Source organism: Anomaloglossus baeobatrachus, chromosome 6, assembly GCF_048569485.1.
Source record: "Anomaloglossus baeobatrachus isolate aAnoBae1 chromosome 6, aAnoBae1.hap1, whole genome shotgun sequence".
Taxonomy (NCBI): domain Eukaryota; kingdom Metazoa; phylum Chordata; class Amphibia; order Anura; family Aromobatidae; genus Anomaloglossus; species Anomaloglossus baeobatrachus.
Genome location: NC_134358.1, coordinates 48,701,629 through 48,722,506, shown reverse-complemented (window position 1 = coordinate 48,722,506; position 20,878 = coordinate 48,701,629). Strand labels below are relative to the sequence as shown.

The 20,878-nt window shown below is 49.0% G+C and overlaps 1 protein-coding gene across 1 annotated transcript in view; it reads left to right on the top strand.

Annotated features, from left to right (window-relative positions):
* Nucleotides 1-20,878, top strand: part of MTBP (MDM2 binding protein) — a 182,245-nt gene that overhangs the window by 155,852 nt on the left and 5,515 nt on the right. The gene's annotated exons all lie outside the window — the stretch shown is intronic.

Genomic DNA, 20,878 nt, shown 5'->3' with positions numbered 1-20,878 from the left:
TGCAGTCACTGTGTACATACATTACATTACTGATCCTGAGTTACCTCCTGTATTATACTCCAGAGCTGCGCTCACTATTCTGCCGGTGCAGTACATACACACAATTGTTCCTGGTTTGTCTGTTTTGTGGTCTCTCTATATGACTCTACGTTGCCTGACTCAGTATTGTAATCGAGGTATACAGCTCGATACAGACTCTATCAGAGGTGGCATATACAGCTGTCTTAGGGTTCTGAATGTAGCAGAGGTTGAAAGTGGACCCCCTTGGCTCCACTAATTCCTTATTCTCTGGATTGGTGTGGGTCCCGGTGGTTGTATCCTCAGCAATCAATGGCACTCTCTTCCCTCTCCCTCCCCACCAATAGGCATAACCCCATAATGTATCCAGCTTTGTGTGTGAATGTATTACGCTCCTGTACCTAATACTCTGCCTTCCTCCCCTCCAGCCTCTCTCCTGCTTCTGGTCTGTATCCTACATGTGAGCTATGTGTTATTTTCCGTTTTTTGTTTTTTTTTCTCTTGTATCAGTGGATATATGACTGGCAAAAATATTAAGAGACCCTTTCCAAATTTTCATTTTTCTTTGTCGCTCCATTGGGAGACCCAGACAATTGGGTGTATAGCTATTGCCTCTGGAGGCCACACAAAGTATTACACTTAAAAGTGTAAGGCCCCTCCCCTTCTGGCTATACACCCCCAGTGGGATCACTGGCTCACCAGTTTTGTGCTTTGTGCGAAGGAGGCAACACATCCACGCATAGCTCCACTTTTTAGTCAGCAGCAGCTGCTGACTATGTCGGATGGAAGAAAAGAGGACACATATAGTGTCCCCAGCATGCTCCCTTCTCACCCCACTGTATGTCGGAGGTGTTTGTAAGGTTGAGGTACCCATTGCGGGCACGGCGGCAGGAGCCCACATGCTGATTCCTTCCCCATCCCTTTTTACAGGGCTCTGGGTGAAGTGGGATTTACCGGTCTCCAGGCACTGAGACCGTGCTCCATCTACAGCCCCTGGAGAAGATGCTGGATGGAGCGGAGTACATCAGGGACATGGCCCTGCTTCCTCAAGGTACTCTGTGTCCCCGTGCATTTGGCGCTCACACCGCAGCATGCTGGGTGTTGTAGTGCGCCGGGGGACATCAGCGCTGCGGCGCCTGTGCCATGGCCTCATTCAGCTTCGCTGAAGCAGGCTCACTTATGGGAATTGGTCGCGCCGGCCGCTGGGACTGCGGCGCGGCTGGCACTTGTAGTGCGCCGGGGACTTCAGCGCGGCCTGCGCTTTTACGGCGGCCGCGCTGATAACTAGAGTCCCCGGCTTTTGCGGCCTGCTTCCGTTCGTTCCCGCCCCCAGACCTGCCAGTCAGGAGAGGGGCGGGACGCTGGCCACTTCCAGGAATCGGTCGCGCCGGCCGCTGGCAGCGGCGCGGCTGGCACTTGTGGTGCGCCGGGGACTTCAGCGCGGCCCGCGCTTTTACGGCGGCCGCGCTGATAACTAGAGTCCCCGGCTTTTGCGGCCTGCTTCCGTTCGTTCCCGCCCCCAGACCTGCCAGTCAGGAGAGGGGCGGGACGCTGGCCACTTCTATGAATCGGTCGCGCCGGCCGCTGGAACTGCGGCTGGCACTTGTGGTGCGCCGGGGACTTCAGCGCGGCCCGCGCTTTTACGGCGGCCGCGCTGTTAACTCGAGTCCCCGGCTTCTGGGCCTAGTCTCCCTTCGTTACCGCCCACAGCCCTGACAGTCAGGGTAGGGGCGTGACGCTGCATAGAGCAGAGCTGAGAGCTGGAGTATGTTTTGCATACTCCACCCCTCTCACTGTGTGCACTGTGAATCCGGATTCCCGCACTTTCTCAGGCACGCCCACGGCTTCCTTCTCTACAAGGACACCGGCAGCCATTAGTGTCAGTTTCTGTACGATACAGAGACAAGTGTGGAAGACCCTGGCATTCTGATAGTCACACAATCGCTGTAACAGGCGTTAAGCAGCACCTGTGGTGCTAACCCCACTAGTGCAGAAGTGCACTTATAGATATGCTTGTACTATATACATTGCACTGTTTGGTCGCACGTTGTATATACCCTCCTGGATTATGCGGAGGAGTTATCAGCATATTCTCTGTGTAAAACAAAGGTGCAGAACCACATGTTTTTCTATACAGCTGGTACAGCATGTACGGCTATACGGCCGGCAGGTACATAGACTCCCATTGTATGCACTAATGGCCAGGGGATGAGGACGGTGTCTGCAGTATTTACTGACAGTTTTTCTGAGACTATGGCTATGATACTAGAAGCCTAGCAGTCCGGACATGTCTCTCACAATATGGGCACTGTTGAATCATTGATCCATGGCCCCCCTCAGTGTGAATAACTAACAGCTCCGGGAATGTCACACGCATCCCAGAGTCACGGCTCTGCACGGACGTCAGTCCCAGACAGCCTAAGTGGGCTCGCTATGAGCGGCCTCGGTTTCATCAGGGTCCTAACAGAAGGACTCGCTGTGTAATGAGGCGGAAGTAGCGGCTCAGGATTCTGATCCTGAGACCGCTCTCAATCTGGATACACCTGATTGTGACGCCATAGTAAATAATCTTATAGCGTCCATCTATAGAATGTGGGTTATTTCTCACAGCTCCTCCAGTGGAGGAGTCAGCTTCACGTATTTTTCTGGACCACTCTGCCTTCAGAGAGGCAGTCCAGGAACACCACGCTTATCCAGATATGCGCTTCTCCAAACGGCTTAGGATACACGTTATCCCTGTCCCCTGACTTGGTCAAGGACTGGACCCAATGTCCCGAGCGGCATCCTCCAATCTCCAGGCTTGTAGCTAGATCCATAGTTGCAGTGGGAGATGGAACTGCAAACTCAAAGATGCCACTGACAGACAGATGGATCTCTGGTCGAAAGCCATCTATGAGGCTGTCGGCGCACCGTTGGCTCCGGCATTCTCTCCCTTGGGGCACTCCAAGCTATTTCAGCTTGTCTTACACAGATTGACACGGTTACACGTACATCTGTGCCGCAGGTGGCATCCTTAACCTCTCAAATGTCTGCATTTGTTTCTTACGCGATTCAGGTTGTCCTGGACTCTGCGAACCGTGCGGCGGTAGCCTCCGCTACTCCGTGTTTTTAAGCAGAGCCTGGTCTGCTCGTTAAGTGAATGGAAGGCAGATTCTGCTTCCAAAAAAGGTTGCCTAACCAGTTGCCTTTTTCTGCTGACCGACTGTTTGGTGAGCGTTGGATGTAACCATCAAACAGTCCAGGGGTAAGGATTCATCCTTTCCTCAGCCCGGACACAACAAACCCCAACAGAGCAAGAGGCAGTCGGGGTTTTCGGCCTTTTCGAGGCTCGGGCAGGTCCCATTTTTCCTCGTCCAATGTGGACTCAAAAGGATCAGAGGAGCTAAGATTCTTAGCGGGCTCAGTCTCGCCCAAAAAAGCGACAGTCTGAAAACCCGCTTCCAAGGCGGCTTCCTCATGACTTGCGGCCTCGGTCGGTAGCAGGCTCTCCCGCCTTGGCGATATTTAGCTGCCATAGGTCAATGACCATTGAGTGTGAGACATTCTGTCTCACGGGTACAGGATAGAGCTCACTTCTCGTCCTCCAACTCGATTCTTCAGAATTTCTCCACCTCCCGGCCGGGCCGCTGCTCTTCTGCAAACAGGGTGCACTCTATAGGCAGAAAGAGTGATGACCCCCGTTCCTCTTCAGGAACAAGGTCACGGTTTTTACCCCAAATTCTTTGCGGTACCTATAACAACGGGCCGTTCCGTCCCGTTCTGGATCTAAAAATGCTCAGCAAGCTCGTGGACACCAGGCGGTTCCGGATGGAATCCCTCCGCCATGTCATCGCCTCAAGGTCCCAAGGATATTTCCTAGCATCATTAGGCATCAAGGATGCTTATCCACACGTGCCGATTGATCCAGAGCACTAGCGTTTCTACGCTTCGTTATAGGAGACGAACACCCTCTGTTCGTAGCTCTACCTTCCGGCTAGCGACAGTCCAACTGGTCTTCGCCAAGGTCAGGGCAGCAGTAGTCACAGTCCTGCACTCTCAGGGTCACTCTGTGGTCCCGTATTTAGACGATCTACTTGTCAAGGCACTCTCTTAGGAAACATGCCAACACTGCCCGAACGTTGCGCTGGAGACTCTCTAGAGTTTTGGGTGGATCATCAACTTTTTAAAGTCAGATCCGACCCCGACCCTATCGATAACATATCTAGGCATAGAGTTTCTTACTCTCTCAGCGATAGTGAAGCTGCCGCTAGACAAACAGCATTCACTACGGGCTGCAAGCTCTTCTTTAAGAACCAGTCGCACACATTGAGACGCCTCATGCACTTCCTACGTAAGATGGTAGCAATGGAGGCAGTTCCTTTCGCGCAGTTTTACTGCGTCCACTACAATGGGACATTCTCCGCCAATGGGACGAGGAGTCGACGTCCCTCAACAGAGTCGTCGTTCTTTCTCAGGCGGCCAAGGAATCTCTACGGTGGTGGCTTCTTCTCACCTCTTGGTCAAAAAGAAGGTCCTTCCTATCCCCGTCCTGGGCGATAGTTACGACAGACGCGAGTCTATCAGGGCGGGGAGCAGTTTTTCTCCACTACAGCGCTCAGGGTACGTGGACTCAGCAAGAGTCCACTCTTCAGATCAATGTTCTTGAACACAGAGCAGTGTATCTTGCCCTACAATCCTTCCAACAGCGGCTGGAAAGCAAGCATATCCGACTTCAGTCGGACAGCTCCACAGCGGTGGCATACATCAACCACCAAGGAAGAACGCGCAACCGGCAAGCCTTCCAGGAAGTCCGGCAGGTTCTGATGTGGGTGGAAGACACGGCATCCACCATATCCACAATTCACATCCCAAGTGTGGAAACTAGGAAGCTGACTTCCTAAGTCGCTGAGGTGTGGCCGAAAGAGTATGGTCTCCTCACCCGGACGGGTTTCAGGAGATCTGGCGCCGCTGACAGAGGCCGGACGTCGATCTAATGGCGTCACGGCACAACAACAATGTGCCAGCTTCATGGCACGGTTTCACAATCATCGAGCTCTGGCGGCAAACGCCTTAGTTCAGCATTGGTCGCAGTTCCAGCTACCTTAGGTGCCACCTCTGGCATTGTTGCCCAGAGTACTGCGCTAGATCAAGACCGACTGCGGCCGCGCCATCCTCGTCGCTACAAATTGGCCGAGGATGTTGTGGTACTCGGTTCTGTGGTGCCTCACGGTAGGCTAACCGGGGGCACTACCAGACCAATCAGACTGGCTGTCTCAAGGGCCATTCTTCCATTTGAATTCTACGGCCCTCAACCGGATGGTGTGGCATTGAGTCCTGGAACCTAGTGTCGTCAGGATTACCTCAGGACGTGGTTGCCACCATGAGACAGGCTAGCATACCAACGTCCGCCAAGATTGACCACAGGACGTGGAAGATGTTCTTATCTCGGTGCTCGGCGCAGGGTGTTTCTCCCTGGCCGGTTGCATCGTCTATGTTTCCTTCCTTCCTGCAATCTAGGTAGGAAAATGGGTTGTCGCTCAGTTCCCTTTAGGGACAAGTCTCAGCGCTATCTGTATTTTTTCAGAAACGACGACTTCCTCAGGTACGCACGTTCCTACGGGGAGTTTGTCTTCTCAGCACTCCGTACAAGCGGCCGTTAGAGCCCTGAGATCTGAACAAGGTTCTAATTGCTCTCCAGATGCCGCCTTTCGAGCCTTTGAAGGATGTCTCCCTTCCCGTTTTTCACGGGAAGTGGCCTTCTAGTAACGGTCTCGTCTCTTAGGAGAGTTTCCGAGCTAGCAACGCTCTCATACAAACTCCCTTCCTGGTCCTTCACCAGGACAGGGTAGTTCTGCGTCCGGTTCCGGAATTTCTCCCTAAGGTGGTATCCCATTTTCATATCAATCAGGATATCACCTCACCTTCTTTGTGTCCTCGTCCAGTCCATCAATTTCAGAAAGATTTGCATCTGTTGGTTCTGGTGAGAGCACTCAGGTTCTACTTCCCGCATGGCGCTCCTGCGCCACCCGGATGCACTCTTTGTCCTTGTCGCTGGTCGGCGTAAACAGTCGCAAGCTTCCAGATCCACCCTTGCTCGGGGGCTCGAGGAACCAATTCTTGAAACCTACAGTTCTACTGGGCTTCTGGTTCTCTCAAGGCCGAAGGCCCATTCTACCAGAGCCGTGGGTGCATCCTGGGCATTACGGCACCAGGCTACGGCTCAGCAGGTGTGTCAGGCACCCACCTGGTCGAGTCTACTTACTTTTACCAAGCATTATCAGATGCATACCTACGCTTCGGCAGACGCCAGCCTAGGTAGATAAGTCATTCAGGCGGCGGTTGGCCACCTGTAGGAGAGGGCCGTTTGACGGCCCTATCATGAGGTATTCTTTTACCCACCCAGGGATTGCTTTTGGACATCCCAATTGTCTGGGTCTCCCAATGGAGCGACAAAGAAGAAGGGAATTTTGTTTACTTACCGTAAATTCCTTTTCTTCTAGCTCCAATTGGGAGGCCCAGCACCCGCCCTGTTTTCTCGGGGTTTTTCTGTTTTTTCGGGTACACATGTTGTTCATGTGGTATGGTTCAGTTCTCCGATGTTTCCTCGGATTGAATTGGTCTTTAAACCAGTTATTGGCTTTCCTCCTTCTTGCTTTGGCACTAAAACTGGTGAGCCAGTGATCCCACTGGGGGTGTATAGCCAGAAGGGGAGGGGCCTTACACTTTTAAGTGTAATACTTTGTGTGGCCTCCAGAGGCAATAGCTATACACCCAATTGTCTGGGTCTCCCAATTGGAGCTAGAAGAAAAGGAATTTACGGTAAGTAAACAAAATTCCCTTCTTTTCTGATTTTTCTCTTTATAGGAGAACAAAAATTATATATATATATATATATATATATATATATATATATATATATATATATTTATATATATATATATATATATATATATATATATATATATATATATTTATATATATATATATATATCTATATCTATATCTATATCTATATGTATATCTATATACATACTGACGTCGTCTCCAAGCTATAAATTATGTATTTATTTACGGAAAATGAGAAATGGTCAAAATAACAAAACAAGTTCCTAATCATTTAGAAACAACAATACTAATAATGTTTTACATCAGGAAGAGTTCAGAAATCATTATTTTGTGTAATAACAATGATTTTTAATCACAGCTTTCATGCGTCTTGGCTGCTTTCCACCGGTCTTCCACTTCTTTTGGGTGACCTTATGCAGCTCCTGGTGCAAAAATGTAAGTAGTTCTTCTTTGCTTGTTTGCTTGTGATTATCCATCTTCCTCTTGATTACATTCCAGAGGTTTTCAATGAGGTCAGGTCTGGGGATTGGGCTGGCCATGCCAGGGTTTTGATATGGTGGTCCGTCATCCACACATTGATTGACCTAGCTGTGTGGCACAGCGCATTGTCCTGCTGGAAAAACCAGTCCTCAGATTTGGGGGAACATTGCCTGAGCAGAAGGAAGCAACTGTTTCCATTATTTGAAGTGTGAAAGTGCTGTGCATTTTTTTTTTGTTATTTTGACCATTTTTCATTTTCAGAAAATAAATACGAAATTTACTGTTTGGAAATTCAGAGTCGTTGTCAGTAGTTTATAGAATAAAACGATTTACATTTTGCTCAAAAATATTCCTATAAAGAGAAAAATCAGAAAAACTGACAATTTGGAAGTGGTCTCTTAATTTTTGCCAGAGTTGTATAAATGACTCCTGTGATGGGAGCCGTGGACGTCTCCAAACACTGTCATTAATTAGTGTCCATTGTGTTCAGTGGCCCCATAATTCTCCTGACCCAGTTACTGCACTTCTGGATCAGCGGATAACAATGGGCCTGGTTGTGTCCAGATGGGCGTCTGCGTGCCCACAATACATGGCACCAACGCTACAGTTTGAGTTTTGATTACGATGGGTTAATGGGAGTTGATACATTTTTATACTTTATTTTCCTAACTTTCTATTAGTGTCAATTAAGGGGTTTAGTTTTATTTTCAGACTAAGCTCTGTGTACATCAGGAGTAACACGATTTCTCCTTTTGTGACCCATCTCCTGCGTTTTCCCCTTCCTCAGGCTTTATATGTCCTTTTCAGCTGTGCCTCCCATACACAGACATGAGGGGGTCCCTGCTCAGACCCCTCCGCACAGAGGCTTCTCGCCCTATTACCTGCACCAGTGTTCCCATTCCTTCACATTTCCGTCAGTCCCTCTCCCCAGTTGTCACTGCCCCACCGAACTAAAATAGTGTCCTCTTTCCTCTGGTATTTTTCCCTTTTCATTCAAACACTCAATCATCACCCCTTTACTAACAAAAAACTAAAAAACCATCCCTGCACCAGCGCTGCGCTGCTAGAGTCCGGTCTCTAATCTCCCTCCATCTCTAAACTTTTGGAGCGCTTGCCCAGTCTGTTCAACCTGTAATCTCGATAACTCTATTATTGACCCTTTAGGCCATGTGCGCACGTTGCATTTTTTTCTTGCATTTTGGTTGTGTTTTAAACTGCACCGTGTCAATGAGAAAATGCATGCATTATGCTTTCCTAGCAAAGTCTACAAAAAATCAGAAATTCCATCCGCACGTTGCTTTTTTTTCGGCAGCGTTTTGTTTGACAAATTTGTGAAAATCGTTGTCTTAAAAAAAAAAAAAAGCAGCATGTCACTTCTTCATTGTGGTTTGTGAACATTGTCTATCCTTTGAAATGTGTGAAGTGTGTTAAAGCGCAACCAAAATGTTTATCTGCGTGTTTGCACTGCATTTTAGTTGCATTTTGGATCCATTCTTGTTAACAAAAACACAGGTCACCAACTTTGTCTGTCTCTGCCTCGGCCTCTGTCTGCCTCGGCCTCTGTCTGCCTCGGCCTCTGTCTGCCTCGGCCTCTGTCTGCCTCGGCCTCTGTCTGCCTCGGCCTCTGTCTGCCTCGGCCTCTGTCTGCCTCGGCCTCTGTCTGCCTCGGCCTCTGTCTGCCTCGGCCTCTGTCTGCCTCGGCCTCTGTCTGCCTCGGCCTCTGTCTGCCTCGGCCTCTGTCTGCCTCGGCCTCGGTCTGCCTCGGCCTCTGTCTGCCTCGGCCTCTGTCTGTCTCGGCCTCGGCCTCTGTCTGTCTCGGCCTCTGTCTGTCTCGGCCTCTGTCTGTCTCGGCCTCGGTCTGTCTCGGCCTCTGTCTGTCTCGGCCTCGGTCTGTCTCGGCCTCGGCCTCTGTCTGTCTCGGCCTCTGTCTGTCTCGGCCTCTGTCTGTCTCGGCCTCTGTCTGTCTCGGCCTCTGTCTGTCTCGGCCTCTGTCTGTCTCGGCCTCTGTCTGTCTCGGCCTCTGTCTGTCTCGGCCTCTGTCTGTCTCGGCCTCGGCCTCTCCTGCTAGCTCATTAGGCTCATCTCATATTCACTACTTCCCCCACCCACTGGCGCCTATTATTGGTTGCAGTAAGGTGTGCCCCCACGCTGAGTGACAGCTGTCTGACTGCAACCAATCACAGCTGCCATTGGGCGGGTCTATATCGTGCAGAACAATAAGTAATTAAAAAAAAAAAGGCGTGCAGTCCCCCTCTATTTTGGCACCCAGTCAAGATGAAGCCTCACAGCTTAGGGGCTGTTATTCTCAGGCTTTGAAGACCCACGTTATTGGGAGCCCCCCCCCCCCTGCCTAAAAAATTATCAGCCAGCAACCGCCCGAAATTGCCACATCCATTAGATGCGACCGTCCCGGGACTTTACCTGGCTCATCCTGAATGCCCTGGTGCGGTGGTAATTTGGGTGATAAGGAGTTAATGAAACCCCATAGCAGCCACAAAGTCCTAGATTAATCATGGCAGGCGTCTGAGACACCCTTCATCATTAATCTGTAAATGAAAGTAAATAAAGGATTTTTTGGCGTTTTGTGTTTGAAATAAAAGACAAAAAAAATACCTTCTTTCACCATTTTATTAACCCTCCAAAGACCCCTTCAGGTCCAACGTAATCCACACGATGTCCCACAACGCTTCCAGCACTACTACATCTGACACTCGCAGCTATAGAGCATGACTGCTCGCTGTGAAGTCCACTCAGCAACTGAAGTGAGTCGCGCTATCAGCGGTGACATCACTCAGGTTAGCCACTGCCGCAACTAGAGTCCTCCATCTGTGACAGCAAATCGCCTGAGTGACTGAAGTGAGCTGTGATCAGCGGTGCCGTCACTCAGGTAATTTGCAGTCACAGCTGGAGTCCTTAACCCTGTGCCCGCAAATCAGGCTGTGAGACAGAGCTGTGCGATGAGAATGAACTCGGGTGAACCTCTGATGTCACAGCTGCGGGACCCGCACTACTGCCTGTATCATGGCACTGACGTCAAAGGTTCACCAGAGTTCATTCTCAGCGCACTGCTCTGTCTGCTGTCAGTGGGCAGTCATGCTTTCTGATGCTCGCTGTGACAGGACAGGGTTGCAGCAGAGCTAAATCACTGAGACCTCATGTGGCTTACTTCGGACCTCCAGGGGTGTTTAGAGGTTAATAAAGTGGTGAAAGAGGGTGTTTTTTTTGTATTTTATTCCAAATAAAGGCTTTTGGGGGAGCGTGTGTTTATTTATTTTCACTTACAGATTAGTGATGGGGCGGGGTCTCAGACGACTGCCATCACTAATCTAGGACTTAGTGGCTGCTATGGGCTACCATTAACTCCTTATTACCCTGATTGCCACCGCACCAGGCAATGGGAAGAGCCGGGTTCAGCGCCAGAATTGGCACATCTTATGCATGCGCCACTTTTGTGGCGGCTGTGGGCTGCTATTTTTAGGCTGGAAAGGGCCAAATAATGATGGGCCTTCCCGCCCTAATATTAGCTCCCAGTTGTCTGCTGCACCTTGGTTGGTTTTAGAAAAATGGGGGGGACCCCACGTCATTTATTTTAAGGGATCTTACAAAAAATCTTATTTGCTTGTGCCATTGATATGTGCAAAGTTTGTTAAAGATATTTACTTCTAAATTGTGATGTTGCATGAGAATGTAATTTTACCTATTTAATTCCCCAAAGATAAGGTGTCTGTCATTCAGATGGTAGAGGTCTTCAGAGTTACCCATGTGACCGCTGTGCCTCTGGAACTTCAAATTAATAAGATTTGTTTTACAAGTGCTCGGGAAATCAAGATAGCACACACTGCTTTGTGGTATACTCAAAGAATTCTGCATGTAACCAGTTTATGTAAGCTCAGAGGCAAAGGCCTTGTCCATCTGAACTAGTCACCAATAGACACAATAGGGGCGTGAACAGAAATGTGAACCTTCCCGCTCATCAGTGTTAGCTGAACCCTATGACCTTATTAGCTATAGGACAAGATAGAAACTATAAGAACAAAACGGACTCTGTTCTCACACCGCTTCTCCAGCATTCCCTTGCTGCTTCCATGTAATCTCAGGTATTAAACAGGAGCCCAATATACCTCTTTACACTGTAGTTGCGCATGCGCTGATTTTGCATTCTGCCTGCGCAGGAATTTGCACAGCAAAAGAAAAGGGAGTGGAATCCCTGGGCAAATGTGACCTCTGCCTAATGTATAGCTGCGGCTTCAGAGCTCATCACCTCCATTAGTGTCCCCCTTTCCCTGCTGCCCATTTGAAGCCCCAACCCCTTTGGGTGTCAATACTGGGGTCTTGTAGACCAGGGTTCCCCAACTCCAGTATTCAGGAGCCACCAACAGTGTTGTATTCAGGGTTTCCTGAAAACTATGATAATTGAATCACTTGCACAGGCGATGATTCCAATGGGCAGCAGGGAAAGGGACCTGGGCTTCAAATGGGCAGAAAATGGGCTTCAAATGGGCAGCAGTGAAAGGGACCTGCAAATTTTCACTTGCCCTTCTTTTTTGATCGTGTGCATCTAAATCATTCCCAGTAGTCTTCCATTCCATTCATGGTTGTTTCACGGCTACAAGACTGTATCGGAAAAATTGTCTCTTGGTCTTAGAGACCAAACCTAAACTCCAAACCCAAAGGCAAAAATTGAAACTTCCAAAAATCCATACATTGAAGGTTTTTTTATTTTTTTTTTTTTTTAGTTAAGTCTTTTACATTTTTTTTATCTTTTTTGCATTCTTTTATATGGGCTTTGTTAAATGAAGGCATAGGATATGTGATCACTAATTTTTCAGTAGAGATCTGACTGCAGGGCGGCATAATAAGGCAGTCAGACGGGCCGATCTTCAGCTGCCGACAGTTCGGTCTTTGTGATGAGTGCACCAACTGCCGATGAGCGCTGATGGCCCTGATCTTTAATTATGTGCATGTTATCGACAGGACAGGGGCAGTTTACCAGGGCTGGTCCTCTGCCAGTAAAGATGATTATTAGTGATCCATTCCCTTATTCATTGGGTGACTTACACAGGCCATATACAATGGACGAGCGTTCCTACGGCACAGTGTGTTACCGGTTCTCAGTACATCGGTGAACAATGATGATCATCCCAACCAACTGCTAAACAATGAACCGCAGCTCGCGGTGCGTTTAGTGCCAGTTCCAATTATTGGCCTTGTAGACGTGCCGGCGGTCACCCAACGAACGAGAATAATGCTTCATTTATGCCGACCTTAAGACAATCATTATCATCACTTCGCTTTGTGTAAACTCGATGTGCTGCCAATAACTTGATGATCAAATTAACACTTGTTCTGTTCCCATCAGTGCTCGTCGGCCTGCGAGGACCGGGCACAAAGCGAGCGCTGACCACTCCTGTATATCCGCGCTCATTAAAGCCCAATGCATTTAGAGGAACCGTCATTTTTAATTTTTGAAATCTGTAGCACACAGAAAAAATAAGAAACCTTGTAATATCTTATGAGGGACAGATCAGCCTAAATTCCTTCATCACTTCATAGGTGAAGAAAGATTTGCCATTGCTGAGATAAGAGATGGCGGTTAGTGCCTGTAAAACTCCGTGGAGCAGGACGAGCACGAGGAAGACTAATTCCACAGCTAGATCCCTTCAAATGACAGACCATGCATTTTTGCTGCTTCCCCCCCCCCCCCCCTTGCTTGCAGATTTTAGGTAATTTGCAAGGAAATCCTGATGCCAGTAAAGTCAACGAGAAGCCTGAAGTGCTGTGCACATGTTCGGGATTTTTTCCTTGCAGATTTTGTTGAAGAAGGTCTACAACATATCTATTCCTTCTGTGTTTTTTTCACCATTGAAGACAATGATAAAGTATAAAAAAAAGAAACAAAAACGCAAGGTTCCCCCCTCCCCCCTGCCAAAACATCCAGATTTGGGTGCAGATTGTCTGCAACCAAATCTGCAATGTGTGCACATAGCCTACAGTGTTAGCACGGTGGCTCACTGGTTAGCACTGCAGTCTTGTGGTGGCTCACTGGTTAGCACTGCAGTCTTGTGGTGGCTCAGTGGTTAGCACTGCAGTCTTGTGGTGGCTCAGTGGTTAGCACTGCAGTCTTGCTGCGCTGGGGTCCTGGGTTCAATCCCACCAAGGACAACATCTACAAGGAGTTTGTATGTTCTCTCCATGTTTCGTGGGTTTCCTCTGGATACTCCAGTTTCCTCCCACACTAGGGAATTTAGATTGTGAGCTCCAATGGGGACAGTGTTGGTGATGTATGTAAAGGGCTGAGGAATTAATTGCGCTATGTGGTGGTGGTCTATTCTCCATTGAACATAATGGGCACCAACAGTCATCTCAGTCTGCATTCACTATAGACCCACTTTACCCATTAAGAATAATAAAAAAAAGTCCTGTAAGTGAGATTATTTCTCAAACTATATTAAAATGTTTATTTTCACGTGTACAAATGATTTAAAAAAAGAAATGTAAATGACTGTTTATTCTTTGCATTGTATAGTATAGGGTAGTTTTGTTTACAGAAAGATAACGGGAGCTCAGGCCTTTCCTTGTTGGGATTGGAGGTGGGGGACCTGTGCAGGTTGGACCATGGCAAAACAAGATGACATTCACCATATAGAAACAGGTTTTGTGTGTGTTTTTTTATTTTTTTTTTGTTTTTTTTTTTTATAATTTTTTTAATTTAAAAAAAAAAAAAAATTATATATATAATATAATAAATATAATTTTATATATATATAATATAATTTTATATTGTGCACGCACACATAGCTCTGGCTAAAATTAAGAGACCACTTCCAAATTTTACTTTTTTTGATCTTTCTCTTTATAGGTATATTTTTGAGTAAAATGTAAATTGTTCTTTTATTCTATAAACTACTGACAACGTCTACAAATTTCCAAGCAATACATTTTGTATTTTATTTTCTGAAAATGAGAAATGCTTAAAATGGCAAAAGAATGCACAGCGCTTTCACACCTCAAATAATGCAAAGAAAACAAGTTCATAATCATTTAGAAACAACAATACTAATAATGTTTTAACTCAGGAAGAGTTCAGAAATCAATATTTTATGGAAGAAACCATGATTATTAATCCCAGCTTTCATGGGTCTTGGCTGCTTTCCACCAGTCGTTCACATTGCTTTTTGGTGACCTTATGCCACTCCTGGCGCAAAAATGTAAGCAGTTTTTCTTTGATGGGTTGTGACTATCCATCTTCCTCTTGATTACATTCCAGAGGTTTTCAATGTGGTTCAGGTCTGGAGTTTAGGCTGGCCATGACAGTGACCTACAAAAGGAATGGCAAATGGCAGCTGGGGTGAAGTGCAAATCAAGAACAGTTTGAGGCAGGGCTCAAGTTATGTAAAGCTAGAAAAAAAGTCTTTCATCAATGAGAAGCAAAAGAGAGCAAGGCTGAAGTTAGTCAAAGACCATAAGGATTGGATCAAAGAGGACTGGAGTAAGGTAATCTTGTCTGATGAGTCTAATCTTCAGCTTTGCCCAAAACCTGGTAGTCTAATGATTAGACAGAGACCTGGAGAACCATGCACCCACTGTGAATTTTGGTGGAGGATCGGTGATGATCTGGGGATGCTTCAGCAAAGCTGGAATTGGGCAGATCAATCTTTGCGAAAGACGTATGACTCAAGCCGCATACAAGGTTATCCTGGAAAAACAGTTGCTTCTTTCTGCTCAGGCAATGTTCCCCAATTCTGAGGACTGGTTTTTCCAGCTGGACAACGCACAATGCCACACAGCTAGATCAATCAATGTGTGGATTAAGGACCACCACATCAATACCCTTTCAACGCCAGCCCAATCTCCGACCTGAACCCCATTGAAAACCTCTGGAATGTAATCAAGAGGAAGATGGATAGTCACAAGCCATCAAACAAAGAACTGCTTACATTTTTGGGTAAGGTCACCCAAAAGCAGTGTGAAAGATTAGTGGAAAGCAGCCAAGACGCAAGAAAGCTGGAATTAAGAATCATGGTTATTCCACAAAATATTGATTTCTGAATCCTCCTGAGGTAAGACATTATTAGTATTGTTGTTTCTAAATGAATATGAACTTGTTTTCTTGGCATTATTGGAGGTGTGAAAGCGCTGTGCATTCTGTGCATTGTTCTGTTATTTTGACCATTTCTCATTTTCAGAAAATAAATACAAAATGTATTGCTTGGAAATTCGGAGACGACGTCAGTAGTTTAAAGAATAAAAGAACAATTTACATTTCTTTTTCGCTCTATTGGGAGACCCAGACAATTGGGTGTATAGGCTATGCCTCCGGAGGCCGCACAAAGTACTACACTTAAAAGTGTTAGGCCCCTCCCCTTCTGCCAATACACCCCCCGTGCTCCCACGGGCTGCTCAGTTTTTTGCTTTGTGCGAAGGAGGTCAGACACGCACAGCACAGCTCCACAGATTAGTCAGCAGCAGCTGCTGACTAGGTCGGATGGAAGAAAAGTGGGCCCATATAGGGCCCCCAGCATGCTCCCTTCTCACCCCACTTTTGTCGGCGGTGTTGTTAAGGTTGAGGTATCCATTGCGGGTACGGCGGCTGGAGCCCACATGCTGTTTTTCCTTCCCCATCCCCCTTAGGGCTCTGGGTGAAGTGGGATCTTATCGGTCTCCAGGCACTGAGACCGGGCTTCATCCACAACTCCTGTGGAGCCTGATGGATAGGAGCCGATACCGTTCAGGGACATGGCCCTGCATCTTAAAGGTACTCTGTATCCCTATGGGGACCGCGCACGGCATCACCTCAGCTTTGCTGGGTGTGCTAGTGCACCGGGGACCGCGGCGCTGACCGGGTCTATATGTGCCATTACACACTCAGCGTCGCTGAGTGTGTTTATATGTAAGGGCTACCGCACTGACCGCCGTTGCCACGGGACACTGCGGCGCGGCTGGGACTTGTAGTTCGCCGGGGACTTTCACGCGACCGCGCTTTTACGGCGGCCGCGTTTATTACTACAGTCCCCGGCTTCATTGCGGCCTAGTTTCCCTTTTTTTCTCCCGCCCTCAGCCCTGACAGGCAGGGGAAGGGCGGGACGCTGCACGGAGCGAGCAGCAATGAGGGCTGGAGTATAATTTACATGCTCCACTCCCCTCACTGTACACAGTATGAGCGCCCGTTTCGCGCTCTTTCTAGGCCACGCCCACAGCTTCCTCAGCTCGTCAGGACGCCGCAGCCATTCCTGTCAGCTCCACCGACGCTGCAGAGAGGGACATATTCATGGGAGACCCAGACACGGTCTCTGGTGGCCTCACAACCGCTTAGGCGGCTGGTAAACAGCACATGTGGTGCTAGCCCCATGGTGCTGTATTGTATGGGTACATTATTTGTGTACTGTATATAATTTACACTGTATGAGCACAGTTCTTTCTGGCTATATACCCTATTGTGTTACTCAGGGAAAACTATAGCATGGCGCCCATAAAAGGCAGGGGTGCCAAAACACAGGCTTATTATGTTGCCTGCGCCGCATGTAAGACCCAGCTACAGGCAGGTTCCACTGACCCTCATTGTGTACAGTGTTCGACCCCTGTGACACTTCCTCAGCCGGATCCTCTGCTAAGAGGGGCCCAGGGGGAGCCACCTGTTGACACTGTCCAGGTGACGGGGACTGAGTTTGCAGCCTTTAAGGATCAACTCTCTGAGACTATGGCTAAGATACTAGAAGCCTTGCAGTCCAGACCGGTATCTCAGCAAAGGGACTCTGTTGAATCATTGTTCCCTGACCCCCCTCAGTTGGACCAACAATGTCCTCACGGGGTATCTCATACATCCCAGACGGAGGGTTCGGACTTAGAACCTAGCCCCAGATCGTCTAAGCGAGCCCGCTTAGAATTTCCCTCGACATCATATTGTTTAGGGTCTCAGCGGGGGGATTCTCTGGTTGATGATGCGGAAACAGCTGATCAGGATTCTGATCCTGGGAGCGCTCTCAATCTTAATTCTCCAGACGGGGACGCCATAGTGAATGATCTTATTGCATCCATTCATCAGTTGCTGGATATTCTTCCCTCAGCCCCTCCGGCGGAGGAGTCTGATTCTCAGCAGGAGAAATTTCGCTTCAGGTTCCCCAAGCGTACACAGAGTATGTTTCTAGACCACTCTGATTTCAGAGAGGCAATCCAGAATCACCATGCTTGTCCGGATAAGCGTTTCTCTAAGCGCCTTAAGGATACACGTTATCCTTTTCCCCCGGAAGTGGTTAAAGGTTGGATTCAATGTCCCAAAGTGGATCCTCCAATCTCCAGACTGGCGGCTAGATCCATACTTGCAGTGGAAGATGGGGCCTCGCTTAAAGATGCCACTGACAGGCAGATGGAGCTCTGGATGAAATCCATCTATGAAGCTATCGGAGCTTCTTTTGCCCCAGCATTCGCAGCCGTATGGGCGCTACAAGCTATATCAGCAGGTCAAGCGAAAATTGCAGCGGCCGCGCCACAAGTGGCTTCCATTACCTCCCAGACCTCGGCAATTGCGTCTTACGCTATGAATGCTGTCCTGGACTCTGTGAGCCGTACGGCAGTTGCGACCGCCAATTTGGTAGTAGTCCGCAGGGCCTTGTGGCTACGGGAGTGGAAGGCAGATTCCGCTTCCAAAAAAGCGTTTAACCGGTTTGCCAATTTCTGGCGACAGGCTCTTTGGCGAGCGCCTGGATGAAATCATCAAACAATCCAAGGGAAAGGATACATCCTTACCCCAGCCCAAGCAGAACCTCTCCCAACAGAGGAGAGGGCAGTCGAGGTTTCGGTCCTTTCGGGGCGCGGGCAGGTCCCAATTCTCCTCGTCCAAAAGGTCTCAGAAAGAACAAAGGAACTCTGATGCATGGCGGTCTAAGTCACGTCCTAAAAAGGCCATTGGGAGCACCGCTAACAAAGCGGCTGCCTCATGACTTCTACCTCCTCTAGTAGCATCCTCGGTCGGTGGCAGGCTCTCCCGCTTTTGCGACACCTGGCTGCCACAAATAAAAGACCGCTGGGTGAGAGACATTCTGTCTCACGGTTACAAGATAGAGTTCATCTCTCGTCCCCCGACTCGATTCTTCAGGTCTTCTCCGCCTCCCGAGAGAGCCGAGGCTCTTCTGCAGGCGCTGGGCACTCTGAAGGCAGAAGGAGTGGTGGTCCCTGTTCCTCTTCAGCAACAGGGCCACGGTTTTTACTCCAACTTGTTTGTGGTCCCAAAGAAGGACGGGTCTTTCCGTCCTGTCCTAGACCTGAAACTTCTCAACAAACACGTAAAGACCAGGTGGTTCCGGATGGAATCCCTTCGCTCCGTCATCGCCTCAATGTCCCAAGGAGATTTCCTTGCATCGATCGATATCAAAGATGCTTATCTCCACGTTCCGATTGCCCCAGAGCACCAGCGCTTCTTGCGCTTCGCCATAGGAAACGAACACCTGCAGTTCGTGGCACTGCCATTCGGCCTGGCAACAGCCCCACGGGTTTTCACCAAGGTTATGGCTACTGTAGTAGCGGTCCTCCAGTCTCAGGGTCACTCGGTGATCCCGTACTTGGACGATCTGTTGATCAAGGCACCCTCTCTAGAGGCATGCCAACACAGCCTCGACGCTACCCTGGAGACTCTCCAGAGTTTCGGGTGGATCATCAATTTTCCAAAGTCAAATCTGACACCGGCCCAATCGCTCACATACCTTGGCATGGAGTTTCATACCCTCTCAGCGATAGTGAAGCTTCCGCTGATCAAGCAGCGGTCACTACAGACAGGGGTACAATCTCTCCTTCAAGGCCAGTCACACCCCTTGAGGCGCCTCATGCACTTCCTGGGGAAGATGGTGGCAGCAATGGAAGCAGTCCCTTTCGCGCAGTTTCACCTGCGTCCTCTTCAATGGGACATCCTACGCAAATGGGACAGGAAGCCGACGTCCCTCGACAGGACCGTCTCCCTCTCTCAGGCGACCAAAGCTTCCCTTCGGTGGTGGCTTCTTCCCACTTCATTGTCGAAGGGGAAATCCTTCCTACCCCCATCCTGGGAAGTAGTCACGACGGACGCAAGTCTGTCAGGGTGGGGAGCGTTTTTTTCTCCACCACAGGACTCAGGGTACGTGGACCCGGCAAGAGTCCTCGCTTCAGATCAATGTTCTGGAAATTCGGGCAGTGTATCTTGCCCTGAAAGCGTTCCAGCAGTGGCTGGAAGGCAAGCAGATCCGAATTCAGTCGGACAATTCTACAGCGGTGGCATACATCAACCACCAAGGCGGCACACGCAGTCGACAAGCCTTCCAGGAAGTCCGGCGGATGTTGATGTGGGTGGAAGCCACGGCCTCCACCATATCCGCAGTTCACATCCCAGGCGTGGAAAACTGGGAAGCAGATTATCTCAGTCGCCAGGGCATGGACGCAGGGGAATGGTCCCTTCACCCGGTGCCGGACGTCGACCTCATGGCGTCCCGGCACAACAACAAGGTACCAACGTTCATCGCACGGTCTCAAGATCCCAGAGCTCTGGCGGCAGACGCCTTAGTTCAGGATTGGTCGCAGTTTCAGCTCCCTTATGTGTTTCCTCCGCTGGCACTGTTGCCCAGAGTGTTACGCAAGATCAGGGCCGACTGCCGCCGCGCCATCCTCGTCGCTCCAGACTGGCCGAGGAGGTCGTGGTACCCGGATCTGTGGCATCTCACGGTCGGCCAACCGTGGGCACTACCAGACCGACCAGACTTGCTGTCTCAAGGGCCGTTTTTCCATCTGAATTCTGCGGCCCTCAACCTGACTGTGTGGCCATTGAGTCCTGGATCCTAGCGTCTTCAGGGTTATCTCAAGAAGTCATTGCCACTATGAGACAGGCTAGGAAATCAACGTCCGCCAAGATTTATCACAGGACGTGGAAAATTTTCCTGTCGTGGTGCTCTGCTCAGGGTTTTTCTCCCTGGCCATTTGCATTACCTACTTTTCTGTCCTTCCTTCAATCTGGACGGGAAAAGGGTTTGTCGCTCGGTTCCCTTAAGGGACAAGTTTCAGCGCTCTCTGTGTTTTTCCAGAAGCGCCTAGCTAGACTTCCACAGGTACGCACGTTCCTGCAGGGTGTTTGTCACATCGTTCCACCTTACAAGCGGCCGTTAGAACCCTGGGATCTAAACAGGGTGCTGATGGTTCTTCAGAAACCACCATTCGAGCCAATGAGAGATATTTCTCTCTCACGCCTTTCGCAGAAAGTGGTTTTTCTAGTAGCAGTCACTTCACTTCGGAGAGTGTCTGAGCTAGCAGCGTTGTCGTGCAAAGCCCCTTTTCTGGTTTTTCACCAGGACAAGGTGGTTCTACGTCCGGTTCCGGAGTTTCTCCCTAAGGTGGTATCCCCCTTTCATCTCAATCAGGATATTTCCTTACCCTCTATTTATCCTCATCCAGTTCACCAATGTGAAAAGGATTTGCACTTGTTAGATCTGGTGAGAGCACTCAGACTCTACATTTCTCGTACGGCGCCCCTGCGCCGCTCGGATGCACTCTTTGTCCTTGTCGCTGGCCAGCGTAAAGGGTCACAGGCTTCCAAATCAAC